The following is a 20,844-nucleotide window of genomic DNA, read 5'->3' on the forward strand; positions in this document are numbered from 1 at the left end:
AATTATTCACATACTGAACAGATTCGTTGACAAGAGAACACTGATCCGTAGCATGAGAACCTGCACAAAGCTCACAAACTATAGCTATTTGATTAACTCCATATGTAGCCAGAGAATCAACCTTCATTGATAGCGCTTGGAGCTGGGCTGCAATAGCGATGGCTGCATGAACTTCCAGAATACCTGTTACCTTGCCTGACGTCATCCTCTGAGTTGGGTTTTGATGCTCATTTGCAACCATCGTCTCTATAAGATTATACGCCTCAGTATAGCTTTTTGCCCATAAGGCGCCTCCAGCTGCTGCATCGAGCATGGGCCGAGATTGGGCCCCCAAACCATTATAGAAACCAGTGATCACCATCCAATCCGGCATTCCATGATGTGGACATTTTCTCAACATTTCCTTGTAGCGTTCCCAAGCCTCGCATATAGATTCTGTAGGTTGCTGCGTAAACTGAGTAAGAGCACTCCTCATAGCAGCAGTCTTTGCCATCGGATAAAACTTCACCAGAAACTTTTGCGCAAGATCTTGCCACGTAGTGATGGACCCAGCTGGTTCAAAATGTAACCAGTCTTTAGCCTTGTCCCTCAGTGAGAATGGGAAAAGCCTCAACTTGATAGCATCATCAGTCACGCCATTATACTAAAAAGTGCTGCAGATCTCGACAAAATTCCTTATGTGCATGTTGGGGTCTTCAGTTGCCGCTCCTCCAAAAGAAACAGAATTCTGCACCATCTGAATAGTGCCCGGATTGATTTCAAAAGTGTTAGCTTGAATAGCCGGATAAAGGATGCTTGACTGAATGTCATCAATTTTAGGCCAAGAAAAATCTATAAGAGCTAAATCAGCTTAAACAATACGATCTCCCATGTTTACTGGTTCTTTCTGCTCAGTTCCTGAATCCGAATCCTCAAAATCTAACTTCTCCGGAATATCAAGAACTTCGTCTGTCTCCTCAGCTGTATCTAAAGTCCTCTTACGAGCACGAGAACGAGTTTGCATAAACGCTTGCTAAAGTACCTGAAACACAACCGAAAAAAATAAGTAACTACTACGTCCTAATCACTGAGTCCTAATGACCAATGATGGTAAGTACATAAACTAAACAAATACGCCGAGTCCCCGGGATCACGATTAGCCCATAATAGAACTTATCATCATCATGGGTTCATATGAAATCATGATAAACAAACACAAGAAAATAATAACTAAACTAATTATATTAAAACAGAGTACGTCACAAGAGTAAATAAGTTCAAAGCAAGAAAACTAGCATCCAACGTTACAACGAAACAAGAATCACAAGAAGATATGCTTCCTCTTCGTCGCGGTGTGCTAAATCGGTCTTCTTCCTTATCTCCTTCGCTTCTTGCGTAAAAACACAATCTTCTTTTTAATCCACACTTGTGAAAACGTCTCAAATCTACTTATATAATAGTCCCATAAAACTCAGATTACATAGAAGTGGAAACCAAACAGAAGTAGAAGTCCTAAAATAATTTGTCTTTTTTCCCGACCCTGCGCGGCCGCTCAGCAATGCTGAGCGGGCGCTCAGCTTGCTACGCGGCCACTCAGCAATGCTGAGCGGGCGCTCAGCTTGCTGCGCGGCCGCTCAGCAATGCTGAGCGGGCGCTCAGACCTCTACTGGAAAAAAATCTGATTTTGCTCTGTTTCTTCACCGTAATCTGCCCGTTTCTTTCCTCTCGCAATGGTGAACACATGCCAAGGCTTATTCTTGATGATTCCTCCCCCGAAATGCAACTAAAACCCTGAAATGCATAAACACTAGAAAAATGCATCAAATACACAAAATACTTGATTTCAAGACACCAATTTAAGCCATTTTAAGACGTTCTAAGTGGTATAAAATGCCACTTATCACATGCCTAAGATAGAGCTTGCTCAAGTTGAAGTTTGTAAAGTTTTTCAGAATAAGAAAATGAAGAAACTACTCAACAAGAGAATTATGGAAATGGAAGCTCATCTCATACACCTGAGTTTAATTGCACAACCTCAGGGGGAGAAAGAGGATCTTCAGATACTGGAAGGAAGCTCAACTTGGGATTATGGTATCCCAAGGGAATCAGTTTTGAAGCTGTTGGTCTCACATATACAGTTTTTGCTAGATGAAGGGTTGACAGAAATAGTTCCAGTGGAAGCTGTCAATTTTGTCTTTTCAAAGACTTGTATCCTGTCATAGCATTGAGCTCATTTTTGTACCAACTGAAAAACAATTAGCTGATATTTTTACTAAACCTTTGGATGAAGCAACTCTCACTAGATTTGTAAGTGAAATTGGAATGACTAACCTTTCATCCTAAGGCAAGAACTCAGCAAATATTTTACAGCAGACTAATCTCCAGTAAATCAAAATTAATTTGATTAACTTGGAAATTAACTAAAATATGAATTATAAATATTTTAGAAATCTCTGCATATTTGTTTTTCAAATTCAATTAACTTGGAATTTTTCAAATTTTAAGTAAACTGTTAAGTTGCTAATTAACATTCTTAATATGTAAAATTAACACAAGGCAGAATTACAAAATCCCAAAAATATATAGAGAACTGAGTTCTCGATGAGTATAAATTGACTTCTCGACAAGTCATTTTAGGACTTCTCGAGTGAGTTCTCGATAAGTTAATTTACTGACTTCTCGGGTGACTTCTCGATAGGCTTAAAAGTGACTTATCGATAAGTCCTTGTAGAGTTCTCTAGTAGTGTTTATTCATAGAGTTCTCTACAAGTACAATTTTTTGACTTATCGATAACTCAAAACTGAGATAATTTAAATTAATAAATTATTTTGATAAAATACTTTTGGAAAATTTATTCTAATTTTATTTTGAATTTTTTCAAATAAAAGTTGGAATTAATTCAGTCCACTTTTTGGACAAACTGGGTATTTATTTGACATCTCGATAAGTCAATATTGAGTTCTCTAAAAGAGTAATCTAAAATAACTTCTCGATATGTACTTCACTTCTCAAAATGACTTCTCGATAGACAAATTCCAAATGTCTATTTTTTAGTTCTCGACAAGTCATCTGCTTTTACTATAAATACCCAGACTTCTCGATACATACACTTACTTACAACTCTCGAGATCTAACAAGACCTAGCTTTCAATCCAAAGCCGATTTCTCTCTCATTTTTCATCCTTTCACAGAAATTTTTCTTACCCACTCATTCTCATCAATCAATAATGGATCTAAATGTTACAAGGACATCTATCCCAGAGAAAGGAACCAACTATCTTGCTTTTACTGATGCAAACCAAGCCCCTGATAGTTTCAAGGGGTTTGTGAAGCTGCTGGCTGAATCCTATCTTGCATGTGCTTTGAATGCAAATCCAGTACTGTATCTAGATGTGCTGTATGAATTCTGGACTACAGCTATAGTGAGGACTAATGTAAATAACAACTCTCTTTCTATGGTGGTGACATGCACAATTGGAGGCCAACTAATAGAATTCAATGACCAAGATGTGAATAGAGCTTTGGGGCTGCCAACTGAGAATCTGGTGGAGGTACCAACTCCTGATGAGCTGACTGAGTTCATGGATTTCATCAACTATGGTGGGAGAATCAACATGTCAAGCCTTAACAGAACCAATCGAAGGAAGGAATGGTCTTTCATCTTTGACTCTGTAGTGAGGGCCTTTATTTGCAGAAAAACAGGATATGACAACATCTCAAGTGTTGTGCAAAAGCTGGTGTATTCAATTGCACACAACAGACATCTGAATGTTGGTCTGCTGATCCTGGAAGAACTTGCAACCAGGCTAATTATGCCTCTGACAGCTAGTGGTAAGGAAATTTTCTTTCCTAGATTTATCATGTCCGTTTTAAATAATAAAGTAGCTGACATAAACCTATTGAATGGTATAGATAGTACTAAAATAGGCAATTGTAAGTAAGTTTCCAAAATAATATATGGCTCACTTACTACAAAAAATAAGGTAATGTAAGTCTGAAAATCACTCCATTTATGTTGGAGAGGTTTAGGACTTACCCTTATTATATGCCTGACATGAGATCTAACATTCAATCTTGCACAGCTATGATCCCTGAACCTGTGGAAGTACAAGCACAGGAACACCAACAGGGATCTTCCCAAGATACAACCATTTTTTCAAAACCTTTAGAAGCTAGGAAACCAACCACCTCATCCTCTCAAAAGGATGAGGTGAGTAAAAAAAAGAGAAAAGGGGCAACCTTAACTATTGTAACTGAGAGTGGTGAGGAGAGAGCTGAAATAGAAACACCTCTGGTCAAAAGATCCAAAAGGAGTAAACAAAATGAGCTGACCACTCTAGCCACCTCTATATCCTCCTAACAGGATGCAGTTGTAAAATCAACTAGAAGTAGATCTGCACAGCCTGCACAAGAAGCAATTCAAGTGTATGGTAGGAGGAAAAGGAAGGCACACACTGTGAGGATACATTCCTTGAAGCTCCCTTATCTATTAAGGGGGAGCTGCCAACACTCACATCTGAGCAACAATCTCTTCTATCTAAAATTTCTTCTCTTCCAATTCCATTTGAATCCACTTCTCAAGTGCACCAAAAATCAAGTGATTTAGCTCAAGAAGCTTTGCTTACCACCCAGACACTCCACTTAGATGGTGAGAGGCTACATGCTGGGGTAGACCTTGATGACATCATCACAAACATGGGGGATTCATCAGTCTTTACTGAAGACCCCATGGATACTTCTAATGCACCTTTATGTACAAAACAGTCTTCACAGACTGAAAGGTTTGAGGGTAGTACTCCTGAGGGGGAGCTTTCTAAATCCTCTCCAATTAAATTGGAGGTTCCTCATGTAGGAACAACTCCGCTCACAACCCTAGAAGAAATTGCCTTGGCAGTTGAAGCTATGAGTACAATTGTCCATGATCTTATCATAGAAAAGGCAAGCATAGCACATTCAAGTGCCAGTATGTTGAAAGACACACAAGGGTTTGAGGTTGGTGTACATGACAGTAACCCAGTCAAATCCCCTCCAATTCAATTGGAGGTTCCCACTACAAGTGGAGGACAACACACTGTCAAAACCATAGAGCAATCTGTGAGCCAAACTGTGACCCTAGTCACAGGTGTTTCTGATGAACCATCCACCTCACAACCTCAACAACCTAACATACTCTCTCAGTGGCTGCAAGAATCTGCCTCTCAACCGATTTCTGTAGATGATCTACTAGTAGAGCAGATCTCTGGACTGGCCAACATCTCACAACATCTTCTGACTTCAGAATGAGCAACCAAGACTATCAAGCTATCATGCTTGCTTACAATGAAGAGGTTGAGGAGCAAAAGGAGAAAATTTTCAATGATGCAGAGCTAGATGGGAATGTGGATGCATGGCTGTTTGATGACTTTGCCCTAGAGATGAATCAAGTTCTGGCCAGAGTTAGAGAAGAGTATGTTACTATTCTGGGGAGCAATGCAAAAGACTTGAGTCCAGAAGCTGTCTATGATGCCATTACAGATATATACAAAGCTCAACTCAAAGCATTTCATCTGTTTGGTAAAGCTCTTAAAATCAAGCTTACTGGCCATGAAGACAGAATAAGAAAATTGGTGAATGAGAAGATGGACATGATCATACCATCTCAAGAGTAGATCTCTAAGAAATTCAAGCATTTTACTGAGCAAATCGCTAGGATGGATCTTGCCTCCATTGAGAAGGAAGTCAAAAACCTCAAACAATCTTTCACCAATCTCCATGAAATGATCCAGAAATAAATTACTCACTCAAATGAGACCAAGGTCCAGCTGGATCAACTTCACCAGAGCAGATTTAAGCCTTCAGCGTTGCTAATGAAAGGGATAAAAGAGGCTAAAGAAGAACACTTCGGTACATCTAGCAGCTCTTATTAGCCTGGATCCACTTTAACAAATCTACAAATTCAGTCTCTACAGGGTCAAGTCACAGCATTGCAAGACTCCAACTCCTCTCTCAATGCACAAGTTCAGTCTTTGACATCTCTTGTCAAGAGCCAATAAAAAGATATCCAAACTCTAGTGGACTCCCATAAGCATCTTCAAATGCAGAATTCTATAGCTTTAGGAGTCATCATGGGTAAACTCAACATACCACTACCTTCTATGCCTGAACAAGTAAGGCCTGAAATTCCTACTCCCCTACTTGAAAGTGTTTGTCCTAAATCCAATCATGTATGATGAGTTAGGAAGAACTTTCTTGTATTCCTATTTGATTTCATTGAAATTAATAAAAGACCTATTTTGGTTTTATTATAGGCTTTATCTATTTAAAGTGTTTTAAATTAGATGCTCTATAGTTTAGAGTAAAGCTTCTAGAATTATAATGAGATTATAATAGTGAGATCTAGAAGATGATAACTCTAGACTTAAACAGTTTCTAATCATAGGATAACTAATCTGATGTTAGTAGATCCGCAAAGATTGGTACATACTATGCTTGCTCCCTTCAGGAGGATGTCTGTTCTCATAGGCATTTGTGTGGTGACACTATAGCTAGTATGTAGGTGCTTATTAGGGAATAAGATCACTGAACATGACTCGATAAGTTGAACAACTAATGGAGATTACTCACGTGTCAATAGTTATTCACTGAGTGATAGTTGTACAAGTGTCCTTAGACTTGAGATCGTTAAAGTTATAATGAACTGTGCTTTGGTTTAGTCCTTAGTCTCAAGGACATCCATTAGGTCTATTCTGGGCATAGGGATTTGTGTATAGAGATAGTTAACGTCAATAGAGGATCTACCCCTTCCAGTATAGGAAGAGAATATCCTATGCTATTCTTAGTACGCGAGTTCTGGAATCTCTGGCCAGAGTGTATGAAATTAGAAAGGAGTTTCTAATTTGCATTAATATGAACTTTGCATTATGAATAAGAAATCATATGATTAAATTTGATAGGCCTGACACGAGATCCATGCCTTGTATTTAATCGGGATATTGTAAGGGTAGAAGGAGTTCATTGTATAGTAATTAGTCACTGACAGGTTCTTGGTATTTTAAGCAGTGAATTCATATTATCCGGATAGTCGCGATATGTTGAGAAACATCACTCACGATGTAGAATAAATATAATTAATCAGTTAATTATATTTAGTGAATTTTAGTATTCATGTAAATAATTAATAAAAGTTTACTATTATTTATTTCTACTACCGGCATAATATTGAACCTACAGGGTCACACCATAAAAGAATATTTTCTTTGATGAAATAATGAGAGAGAATTATTTTCTAAATAGTTAAGAAAAAGAAATAATGATTAAAATAGTTTTAATTATTATTAAAGCATTTTATAAAGATAAAATGTGGGGCTAATATATATATATATATTGATATATTATAAAAACCCTAGGAGAGCCCTATAAATAGAATGAGATGGCTCATTCTAAAGATACACTTGGTTTTTGTGAAAAACCTAAGAAGAAGCTAGCCTCCATCCTCTTCCTCTCTCTCTCTCTCTCCCAAAACTTCATTTTTATAAAAGCTTGGTTTTATAAAAAGCTTCATCGAAGAGGATTATTCTTGGTGGATACCGGTAGAGTGCTTCACACACTGAGAAGCAACTGCTAGCAACCATTTTATAAAGCTCCGATTTTAAGGTATGGTTACGGTTCCTCCATTATTTTGATTTATATGTTTTTCTATATGTGCGATACATGGTTTTTACGGAATAATTGTTATATGACGCTTCCGCTCATCCGTAAATTCCTTCACTACTCATGCCTGTCAACAAGACTAAGGGGGAGATAGAGGCTAGATTGGCACAATCAAGGTCATCTCAATGACAAGTACAAGCTGCTGACAAGAGCTTAAGTCAAGAAGCTGATATTGGAGTGAAGAGATTTTTTAAAGCAGTTAAGGGTCCCAGTCTAAGCAGGGAGTTTGATGAATTGCTTAAGGCACTCAGAGCTTCTCTCAATGATAATTTCTCCACCTACAAGAAAGCATTGGATAGGACAATCAACTCAATAAGGGTGATCTTGGTTATAAGAGGTAACTTCAAAGAAAGAAGGATAGTGGTCAACATCAATGACTCAAGGGTAGACATATGTATGCAGATGTCTCTCAACTGTCTTATCTCTAAGAGGGCATCTAAGTTAGATAATCTGATAAACAAAGTCAGATTAGTGATTCATGAAGACACTCTCTTGCTAACAGAATTGAAAAATGCACAAGTGGATGCTTTCCCAGAAGCTTATCTACAGCCTAGCAAGGGAGTGGCATACATCTCTCCTACTACCAAACACTTCAAACACTTTCAAGTTCCTAAGCAGTGTGTCATGGCAAATAAGAAGCTTAGCATGTCTCTTAAAACTGAGATGAAATCAAAAAGGAATACAACTGTTAAAGATGAGGAGATGATAAAGTTGTTGAGAAGATACTTGAATAATGCAGAAGCCAACTTACCTAAAACTCAAATTAACAAGGATGATTTGGATGATGATGAGCAGAAGAAAGATGATCAAAATCCTTCTGGCTCAAATCCAAGTCAATCCAGTAAGCCATCTGGCAGCAAGGGTGGAGAGAAGAAGAAGGAGGATGAAAAGAAAGATGAAGAAAAGAAGAGAAGAGGTGAGAGGAGGAGCAAGAAGCTTCATGATGGCTCGAAACCACACCAATCCCTAAAAATCTAAACACAACTAGCTTAAACATTAGCTCAACCTACAACATCAACTATCTCGAACATCAAACCTTCTCAAACATCTAAGCCAAAATTTCTTTACAGACAAACTGCCAACTCCTTCCTAAAAATTCCAATCACCTCAAGCCACAAATCTCAAGAAAATGACAACCCCACCTTTAGCCAAACCTTCACTAAAATTCAAGCTCAAATCTATTGGGAGAAAGTATAAAAAAGTCAAGCCTGTAAAGAAAGTGGAAGTCACTGAAAGAGCCATCTGTAATTGCTTTAAGGAATCTGACTTTCTACCTCTAAATTGGTGCACCTCAGATGAAGACCATTTCCAATATCTAGCTGAGGAAATTGTTAGAGTTTTGATTGTATCCTTGATTGAAGTCAGAATTTTTTCTTTAAGGATGGTACATTCACTCTTCTTAACAAAAGCTTAATGGATTCTTTGGCTCCTACAGAAATTAAGAGAGTAATAAGTTTATTAAAAGGCAAGGATACTGCTACAAGGGTATGGAGATCATCTCTAGCTAAATGGTTGATTGAAAGGGAGGAAACAAAGAAAAGAGATAAGGCTGAAGCTGAAGAAAGAAGAAGGAGGCATGATGAAGAGATAGACATGTACATAAAAAGATGAGAAGAGTTGAAAGCAAAAGGAATGGGCAGAATTTCTAAAGATGGGAGATTTCTAAACATTAGAGCTGGTGGAGTGTCAAGGTTCTGCATAGAGTTTCTGGACCAAGGTTATTCTAAGGCAGCAAGACAAAAACTTGTAGAAGCTCTATGTGGAACACCTATCATAGAAGAACTTAAAATTATTGACAAATTGAAGGATCAACTTAGAAAAGAAGCAGATGTAAAAATTGTCTTTACCTGAATCTTGTAACCATTGAACCTTGTGAATCTTATGCTGTACAAGTTGTAATTCTCTCAAGCTCTATGTATTAATTTTATCTTCCATCATTTTAAACTTGGGGTTAGTCTTGTTAACAGGCTTGAATTTGTGTTAAGCAATCTTCTCACAAATTGGGGGAGATTGTTGTAAAAGACATGCATGTACTTTAACAAGACTAAGACATCTTGTCAACCCTAAGTAAGTTGTATTGTTATCTTAATTTGTATTTATACTTGTAACACTTAAAGTCGGTAAAAATGCAAAGGAGCGGACTGGAGTCTTTTTTTGAAACAGTATCAAGCCTAAGGATTCTATCTGGAAGAAGATCAAGAAGATCATGCCTCAGAAGAATTTTGAAGAAGCTTGGAGTTGAATAAATCTGTTTGGAGAAAAATATTCTAAGTTAAGATCTCTACAAGTCACAGATTTAATGTTATAGAGAAGTCATTCGAGAGCTCTAGAATGGCTTATTGAGAAGTCAGGATAGCTACTAGAGAACTCAGGAAGATATCGACAAGCCAAATTGAAGAACTGAAGATTGGAGATATCGACAAGTCATTCCTTCACTAGAGAACTCAGAGTTATCAACAAGTCTACATTCAGTAGAGAACTCAAAGTTATCGATAAGTCAAGTTCCACTAGAGAACTCAGAGATATCGATAAGTCAAAATTCACTAGAGAACCATGAGATATCGACAAGGTGAATTTGATTAAGGAACTCTGAGATATCGACAAGTCAAGAAGCCACTAGAGAACTAAGACTTATTGATAAGTCAAAGTGTAGATGTGAAGACTACAGATCTCGACAAGCTGAAGACCTCTACAAGCCAATCTAAATATGGAATGCTAGAGATCTCGATAAGCCTATATACTTATCGAGATGTCAAGTGTTCTATATACCTAATCTGGAGATCTCTATGTACAGTCTAAAAGTACAAGGTTGCAGATCAGTTCAATATCCAAGATAAACAATCAACAAACAATCCAACGGCTGGATTGACAAGTCTACAAAAAGCAGCTTGAAGAGTATGCAAGATCAATGGCAAAGATTAACTGACAGAGGAAGATTAAAGTGAACACGGGATGCTAAAGATATGTTAAGCCATAAATGAAAGGTCTGTTTTTCTATAAATAGAAATGACAAGTGACTGTTTAGAAAACCGAATAGCATGTTTTATTATCCATTGTATAAACTAGCAATTAACTGAGTTATAAAGTTAACACTAGTCATTTAGTCAGTTGTAACAATTTAGATAAGATTTCTTGTAACACTCTCAAGAAGAAGCTAAGCTCTATATCAACAAAGAGCCTACAAATTTTGTAGCAAAACAGTCTTAATTTTAATATAAAATTAAGTGAGTTTTGAAGATCTGTGTTCTTTACTTTTCTACAAGTTTAAATTCTGCATGAACACATTTCACTACAGGAATCAATTTACTTTGTTCAACCATAAACATTGAAGAAAAGCTTAAAAACAGTAAAACACATGCACCCCCTGTGTGTTATTCATTTCCTAACATAATTTTAGTGAGTATGTCTTGTATGAGTTAGGTTACAAACTAGGAGACATAAAGAAAAGGCCTAAAAACATATATTAGGCTAGATTCTTTATGTTACTAGCTAATTTTGTTTCTGAAAACCTTATCATTGAGAACCCAACCAACAAACTTGATTTTTGGGTTCAAGAAAGGATAGTTATTGCTGACTTGAACGGGGAAGACAACCTCAGTGAGGTTCCTCTAGTTTACTTGCCAATCATAGAGGGGCCACAGGTAAGTGAGGTAAACACTTTTGTCTCTGCTACTTCTCTACCACAAGTTTCTTTGCAGACAACTGTGGCTATGGAATCTGTGAGTTTGCTCCAACAGATGCCTACCCAAGCCACTAAAACCAAAGTTTCTAAATCCAAGTCTCAAAGACCCCACTCTAGTTCCTCTCAAAAGGGACTAGTTTCAAAAACTACTAAAACCAAAAAGGGGAGTGTGAAGGGGAGTAAGCTTGGTGAGGGACAGGGTGAACATCAAAGAAACCCTAAGGATAAGGAGGTAGAGGTGTGTGTAACCCAGCCTAGCCACACTGCAGTTTCCCAACAAACTGTAGTGATTAATAAGAAATCTAGCTTATTACTAGTTGCATCCTCCCAAAAGGATGTGACTATTGAACAAACCTATCAGCCAAGAGCACAGGCCAAAAGGGTTAGGGACACAGACCTATCTCAAACCTACATAATAAAGAAGAAATCTAAAACATATGGGGATACACATGGTGCACACACTGTGCAAACTACAGTCAAAGACTCAGTTACAGCACCTTCTCAAAGTCAGATTGATGCGGCTCCAATAAATATGGAGTCACAGCTAGAATCTCTTACAATAGAAGCACCTCATACTCAAACACAAAACTCACCCACTAACTCTCTGGATATGGACATGATTCACACATCAATTCCCGATTCTCCATCTTTAACTCTCTTGGAGAAGCCAAAATCTTAAAAAAGTGTGCATCATCTTTTGGATGATTCGTTGCCTCACTTGCCATTTCTTTCTGACTCTACTGAGAAATCTGTGCAAAATCTCACATCAATCACCACAAATTCTACATTAGTTTCCACTCCAAACATTATCATTTCTACTATCTCGATGGATATCCTTCATTCGTTGACTAGTGGTTGTATCTCGACGGATGTGCTTAACAGCAATCATCCGTTGAAACTCTCAACTACTATCTTGACGAATGTCTCTCACCCGTTAAATATCACTGCACCACTTGGAATTTCAACTATTGTTACAAGTGTAGATGATTTGTTAGTTGTACAATCACTCTTAGGATTGAGGAAAGGGAGTGAACAGAGTGAGAGGCTGAGTTGCTCTCAGGCAAAAGGAGAGGAAACGAGTGAACTAATATAAGTTATTTCTTCCAGCTTGGCAAAAAAGAGTGAGAGGAATCCCACCTTAGAAGGTGAAGGTGATGGTGGAAATCCAAGGGGAGCCCTTGATGCAAGAATAGAGAGAACATGAGAGAAAAGCAGGTACAAAAAAATGGGAAGAGCCCATTGTTAGTGAGTTAAGGGATGTCAATGAGGCTGAAAAAAAGCAGCTATTTCAGAAAGAATATCAAGTTATCTTAGACTCTATTTCTTATGAAGCTGAGGCATTTACTTACCATGTTCCAGCTTATCTAACTTTAGCTAAACAGGACAATGAGGTTGCTGAGAGAATTCTCAACTTGGTGCACACAACAGCTTCAATGCTAAGGGCCAAGGATGCAATCAACTCACTTCCACCTGCAGCTGGTGATGATTTTGAGTTAGATTCTAATGGCACATTTGGGCATGCTTCTAATGATGAAGAGGATTTCATGGACATAGGGGAGATGCAGGTCCTAGCTCAAGCACAAACACTCCAGTATGGATGTTTAGCAAAGACTATAGTGAACATCACTTCAAATCAACTTTATTCCACATAATCCATCAGACTCAGACAACTCTTCAAGCTACTACAGTTGCCAACACCAAGAGTCTTCTCCAAACACACCTTGAGTCTCTTCACTTGCACAAAATCCAATCTCTCAAGAAAAATCAAGATGTATCTGAGATCAAGACAGAAATTGGACAAGTCAAGAAGGACATCATTGAAATATTGGAATATATTCTTCCTGACACTACAATGACATCAAACTTCCATGGTGAACCCATAATTTCCAAGGATGAACCTATAGATTGGGAAAGCCTGCCACTTTCTGATCTAAAAATCCCAATCCAAACCAAACCAAGAAAAACAAAGTCAAGAGCAATCAAAAGGCCAAGCCTGTCAAACTTCAATCCAAAGCCTTAGCCAAAGCCAAACCAATTGTCAACAAGGGAGATCAACTCTCCATCTGTGACATCAAGGAATTTTCAGACCTAAATCTCTATCTGGATGAGCTAGAAGAAGTAAGAGCTACTGATTCTTACAAGCATCTTCCAGAAAGATTGGTCTTCAGGTATAAGGGTGGAAAAGAGCTAACTTGGCCTCTTCACAAAATTCTCAGTAAAGGCTATTCTGTTCTAGTAATGATTTTCTCCTCAATAAAGAAGAACTTTGGGTTCAACACTGTTGCCAAAAAGATGGTACTGAATAAAATTGAGGAGATAATGAATAGCAGGAGAAACCCAAATGCACTCTTAAGAGTCTTAACTATTCCCTACAATGGAGATAGAGTGCATTTGAGGCCATACTGATTGATGGAGTTCAAGGATGAGGAGTGCACCAGAAGATTCTTCAGAATGGAAGATCAGTTAAAAATTTTAAGTAATAAAACTCTCATGAAGATGCAAGAAATGATGGATCATACAAATAAAGATGAATCTGAATTCTACAGGTAACTTCAACACCAGATTGAAGAAAACAATAAGAAATTGGGAAAGAAGTTTAGACAGTCAAGAAAATAAGTTAAATCTGCTAAGTCTAGAGGAGCACCTTAAAAATGGTTTGTGAGATTCTCTATAAACCTTCCTCTACATAATTTTTAATAAATTACAACACTTGTTAATTTTATCTGCTATAAATCAGTCTGTATTCATAAGGTATTTTGTTATCATCAAGTTTCTATTAATTTATGCCTACAATTCCAGTAGACATAAATTGGGGGAGATTGTTAGGAATATGTTGTGTACTTCATGATAAGTTAAATAAAACAACTCAGTAGATTTAATTTAGTGTTTTTGTAGCTTTCAACGAATGATCACTTTAATATCCGTTGAGAGAGTAGCTTATGTAGTAATAAGTCTTGTAACACATTTCTGCATTCTACTAAACCTTAAAGATCTAGAAGTTGTAGGATATTGAAAGTCATGTTGACTACTAGTTTGATATGCAAAATAAGTTGGCTAATTGTAAATACTAGATGCCTTGTAATTTTGCATAAGTGAAATAGAGTTAACTGCTATGAAAACTTTCAACGAATGATTCTACAAGGTTTGGATGGATGACCCAAGTCACATTCCACGGATGATCTAATGAAGCTTCGACGGATGATTCATCAAAGTTTCAACAAATGATTCAATGAGGTTTCAACGTATGTTCTAATTCAAATTGTTGTTGATAGTGACTTGACAGTCACATGGGTTGATTAGATGCAAATGGAATATCGCAGCCTATTTACAGGTTTTAGAGAACAAAGAAGTATTTCCATTTCCATGCTAACTTGAAGATATCCAAAGATGTTGGATAGAGAAATGAAGAAGCATGTAATTAGACTAAGAAACATTTTTTCTTATTTATTTATCTTTTTATCATGTAACTTGGTGATATATAAACCAAGTGTAGCAAGTAGAATAATAGAGATTCAATCAAGTAAACAAACATTCAACTAGAGAAATATATAAAGCAAAATTTGTAAAGAATTTCTCTATAGTTTGTAGTTCTACTAGTAAGCAGCTATGTACAATCTTTGTATCACATAGTTCTCGATTTTATATAAATCTCTGGTGGAAAAGTTCAATCCACCAGAAAGTTTTTAAATACTTGTGTTTAATCACTCTGTGTTTGATTTCTTTAATATTTTCATTCCACACTTTAGCTAAATCAAACACATTTATATATTTAAGATAGAACAGTTCTTAAATTCGAAAAAGAAACTGGAATTACATTTAACCCCCTTCTGTAATTCTTTGTTAGATTATTTGGGAATAACATAGGATCTCAGCTTCATTTTCACCAAAGCATTCCAAGCCTGGACTTTTGTCATCATCAAAAGTAACATATGTGCTTTCCATGATTTTCTTCTGTTCAATCACATAGATTTTGTATGCAGTTCTCTCCAATGAATATCCCAGAAAAATTGCCTCAAAAACTTTAGAGTCAAATTTTCCCACATCTTCAGAGTTGTCCTTCAAAATATAGCACTTGCGTCCAAACATATGAAGATGTTTTACAATAGGCTTCCTTCTTGATATGATTGATTAGGGTGATTTTCCAAGATTCTTGTTGATGAGATACCTGTTTTGAGTGTAGCATGCAGTGTTGACAGCTTCTTCCCAAAAACTAGTTGACAAATTGGCATCTTATAGCATTGTTCTAGCAGCCTCTACTAGTGTTCTGTTCTTTCTCTCAACTACCCCATTTTCCTGAGGTGTTCTTGCAACTGAGAACTCCTGAACAATGCCCTTGTCTTTAAAAAAATCATTTAATATTGCATTCCTGAATTCTGTGCCATTGTCACTCCTCAATCTTTTCACACATTCATGATCTTCAGCTTGCTTCTCAATTTTCTTGATGTGTTCAATTATGATATGTGGAATTTCATGTTTAGAGTGCATAAATTCTACCCATGTGTATCTTGAGTAATCATCCACCATCAGAAGTGCATATCTCTTTTTTGAAATTGACAGGACATTAACTGGTCCAAATAAATCCATGTGAATAAGTTGTAGAGGTGCACTTATGGAATTCACAGTTTTACTCTTGTGACTTGATCTTTTCATTTTTCCCTTTTGACAAGCATCACAGACTTCATCTTGAGCAAACTCCAGGTTTGGCATATCTCTCACTAACTCCTTCTTGACTAGAGTGTTTATTGCTTTTAAATTCAAGTGAGACAGCTTCTTATGCCATAACTTGCTTTGCTCTACAGAGGCCTTAGTGTAGAAGCAACATATTCCATCCTCATTTGGTGAGTCCAAGTCTGCAACAAATAAGCTTCCCTTCCTTGCTCCTTTCAGAGCTACCTCACCAGTCTTTTTGCTGATAAAAGTGCAGTCTTCTTTGTCAAATGAAACCTTGAACCCTTTGTCTGTAAATTGAATGACACTAAGAAGATTCACTTCAAGACCAGCTACCAGTGTTACATCTTCAATGACAACATTTCCAGAAATCAATTTTCCGTATACCATTATGAAACCTTTGCTGTTGTCTCCAAAAGTTACTAATGTGCCATCTTTCTCCTCAAATTGTGATAACAGGGAAATATCACATGTCATATGTCTTGAGCATCCACTGTCTATGAACATATGACTTTCTTCTTTTTTCCCTGGATACAATGAGGATTAAGTGTGTTTAGCAACTCAAGCAGTGTTAGGTATTTTCTTCTTGTTTACAGAATGTGCAGAGTTAGAATAAGTTGATTCGGAAAGAATAGTATTCATGGACTGTTGTGCATTCTCCCTTTTTGATGCAGACCCAATATTCACTTCTTTGAGGTCTACTCTCAGCTTATGAAAACTCTTCATCACTTTTAGGTTACAAGGGATGCAGTTAAACTTGTCACAGAATGAGTAGGGATCATTTGCATTTGCTTCACTGTTCTTGCATGCTCCTTCCACTGGCTTGCTAACAACCTTTTTACAAAGGTGAGTTAGATGATTCACAGAGCCACATCTTTGACATTATTTTATTGGAGCATCTACAACAGATGCAAAGTTATTGCTTTTGTTTATCCCAATCTTCCCATTTCTATTCTTCTTCTTCTTTCTTGCATCTTCTGTTATAACTTCCTTGGCAGGTGTTTTGGAATCCTGGTTGATTATGGGATTCAATTTCAACTTTGGAAGTTGGAGTTGTTTCTGCATTTTTCTTTTCAATGTCTTCATCAACAATTTTTTGTTTTATGATCAACTCTTCTTCACTGAAATTTACTTCACATGCTTTGAACATAGGTGAACCAACCTTTCTCAGCATAGTTGGGATATCTTCACTTTCAGTTGTTTTTCCTTTATCACCTACAACTTTCTTGTTGTTGTTCAAAGCATCATAATCAAGCCCAATAGCTATGTTAGCGCATGGCTTGTTCTTCTCATGATACAAACCAACCAAATCAGATGCATTCCTGTAAGATTTCAGTTTCACTTCATTCTTTTCCAACTTTTCCCTCAACACAACTTCAATTTCATTAGCACACTTTAGCTTGTTTTTCAGATATCCATTTTCTTGCTTGACTATGTCAAGCTCCACAAGCAACAGATCAACTCTTTGCTTCTCACTCTCAATCTTCTCATTATCTTTTGTTAGCCTACTGACCTCCTCAGTAGCTGCTACCATGTTATTGTGTATATGAAACATCTCTACACTCATCTTTTCCACAGTCTCCTTATATTGACTAACATTTAAATCAATAGTGGTTAGAGTTGGTACCTCTGATTTTGAAGTGGATGCTTCTCCATGCTCAAAAGCCATTAGTGTATAGTTTCCAACTTTTTCATCCTCATCATCATTATCAGTGTCATCCCAACTCTTCCCTTCTGCAATATAGGCTTTTCCAAACTGTTTCTTTAAGAGAGCTTCATATTTTCTTCTAGTTCCAAATAAGTTTTATCCTTCTTCACCTTTTTGGGCTTCCTGCATTCAGTAGCAAAGTGACCCAACTCATCACAGTTGAAGCACCTTATCTTTGATCTTTCCACGGATCATGTTTTGTAGCCACCTTTGCTAGCTGAATTATACTGAGCTTTGGGTTTCTAATTGTTGCTGTTGTAAGATTGTCCCTTGCCTTTGAAAAACCTTGGCTTCTTGATTCTTATGTTGGAGAATTTCCTAGCCAATTAAGCCATATATTGGTCCATTTCATCTAGGTCATCCAAGGTGTAATATTCCTCTTCCTCCAGCTCCAACACAACTTGCTTCTGAGGTCCTTTGTTCTTTTGTTCCACAACTTGAATAACTGGAACTTGATTATCTTGCTCATCTTCACTTTCTTCTCTGTCATGTACAATCAAAGCACTGGAACCATCAACCACATGTCCATGGTGTGCCTTCAATGACTTTCTCTGTAGCATCTCAAGTTTATAAGTTTTCAAGATTCCATATGGAACTTCCAAAGTCATTCTGCTTAGATCTCTTTCTTCTCTAATGGCTGATATTTTCTGTTCAAGATGGTCAGGAAGAGCTAGCAGGAACTTTAGGTTAACCTCCTCAGCTTCATAATATTTATCATGTAACTGCAAATCATTTATCAATTTATTAACCTCTAAAAAACTTCAGTAATTCCTTCCTTTGGTTTAGCCATAAAACCTCATATTGAGATACCAAAACCCTTCTTTGGTTTGACCTAACTTCCTCTGTTCCTTCACATAGAATTTCTATCTTCTCCAAGATCTGTTTGGTTGTGTCACAGTTAATAATGTTATTGTACATTACGTTGTTATGTGACTCTATTAAAATCAGTTGTAAGCCACCATCCAGAGAGACTTTCTCCTTTTCAGGTTTAGTATACTGTGAGGGATCTTTAGGAGCATAATGAGTTGGAATGACCATGTCTCCATCTGTAGATTCCTCAACTCTTTCCATGGGGGTGAAATGGCCATTCTTGAGAATCTGAACATATAATGGGTCGGCCATCCTTATGAACATCATCATTTTCTTTTTCCATAATGTGTAGTTAGATCTGTCAAAAGTAGGGATCTTGATACTGCTAAGCTTATGTATATTCATTCTTCCAAGATCTTTAATCTGTTTACTTTCAGATTTTGCTCTGATACCACTTGTTAAGTAATGAATACAACACATAAGGGGGGTGAATGTGTTTTAGATATTTTTAAGCTTTTTAAAACTATTTTGGATAAGGTGAACAAGGTAGTTTAATTGTAGAAATATAGTGTTTAAAAAGAATTAATAAACATGCACATCATCACAGTATCTTCAAAACTCACTTAATTTTATATTAAAATCAAGTATGTCTTGCTACAAATTTTTGGGTTCTTTATTGATAATGAACTCAGCTTCTTTCTTGATAGAGTTACTAGAAAATCTAGATCTATTTTGTTATAATTAAAAACAAAGGACCGGTGTTTACTATATAGATAAGTAAACACAGGTTTTGCACAACATGCAATAACATACACTAAACCCTACTTTAAGTTATCTAAAGCTTTCCATTTTGGGCTTAGTGAATCTTTACAAATTGTACATATATGTGACTTTCCTTTATCAGTTAATCTTAGCTTTTGATCTTGTACTCTTCAAGCTGCTTTTGTAGACTTTTCATATCAGTGATTGATTTGTTGGTTGATTGATAATCTTGGATCTTTAACTAGTCTACATTCTGTACTTGAGGTTTATATCGAGATCTCCGGTTTGAACTATAGAGAACTAACATCTCGATAAGTATAATGGCTTATCGGGATCTCTTAGTTCTCTATAAGTGTTTTGACTTGTCGAGGTCTTTAAGTTCTCTATAAGTGAACTTGGCTTGTCGAGGTCTCCAAACTTCTGCATGTAGAAGTGACTTGTCGATATCTCTGAGATCTCTATAAGCATTTTGACTTGTCGACATCTCTGAGATCTCTAATGAGAATTTGACTTGTCGATATCTCTAAGTTCTTTAATGTAGAAATGACTTGTCGATATCTCTGATCTTCATGTCTTCATTTGGCTTGTCGATATCTATGAGACTTCTCTATAAGCTATCCTGGACTTCTCGATAAGTCATTCTGGAGTTCTCTAATGACTTCTCTATATGACTTGATATGTGACTTGTAGATATCTTGACTTAGAATATTTTTCCCAAAACAAATTTATTCAAGTCCAAGCTTCTTCACAATTTCTCTGAGGCATGATCTTCTTGATCTTCTTCCAGAGTTTATTCTTAGGCTTGAGACTGTTTACAGAATAATACTTCAGTCTAATCTTTGACATTTGTACAGACTCAAGTAATACAGTACCATATACAAATTTAGATTATCATACAACTAATTCTTAGGGCTGTCAATTTGACAGTCTTTTGTTATAGTACAGGCATGTCTTGTACAACAGATCTGCCTATATCTGTATCCGGATCCAAATCCAAAAATTCGTATTCGTATCCGTATCTAAATCCAGAAATATTTAAAGAATAATATCTGAATCTGGATCCTACGGATACTATCCGGATACGGATAATATCCGGATCCGATTTTCAATCAGATTTTTTATTTTTATATTAATAATTGAAAAAAATACTATAAAAATTAAAATTTCATTTTTAAAAATTAAAATAAGATTTAGAGCAATTTAATCCTATTTTAATTTATTCAAAAATTAATTTTTATTTATCTTTTCAATGTATTTGTTATCTTTAAATTGTTGAACTCTAATGATTTTTTTATATATGTCAACTCTATTTTTACCATTATATAATTTTTTTATAAATATAATATTTAAATATATATATATGTGTATATGTGTGTGTGCGTGTGTGTGTATTTATATACATATACACATACTACAAATTTAATATAATAAAATTTAAATTATATATAAATATAATATATATATTCGGATTCGGATATTATTGGATACAAATATGCTTATACCCGTATCTATATCTGTAATCGTCGGATTCGAATACGGATAATA

At 36.4% G+C, this 20,844-nt stretch overlaps 1 non-coding gene across 1 annotated transcript; it reads left to right on the plus strand.

Moving 5' to 3' along the window:
* Positions 1 to 371: 371 nt before the first annotated feature.
* Positions 372 to 478, plus strand: LOC141700689 (small nucleolar RNA R71). Its single transcript, XR_012566459.1, has one exon. It is a non-coding gene; the product is annotated as a small nucleolar RNA R71 (small nucleolar RNA).
* The last annotated feature ends 20,366 nt before the right edge of the window (positions 479 to 20,844 follow it).

The sequence above is a fragment of the Apium graveolens genome, unplaced genomic scaffold (assembly GCF_009905375.1).
Source record: "Apium graveolens cultivar Ventura unplaced genomic scaffold, ASM990537v1 ctg2761, whole genome shotgun sequence".
NCBI lineage: Eukaryota > Viridiplantae > Streptophyta > Magnoliopsida > Apiales > Apiaceae > Apium > Apium graveolens.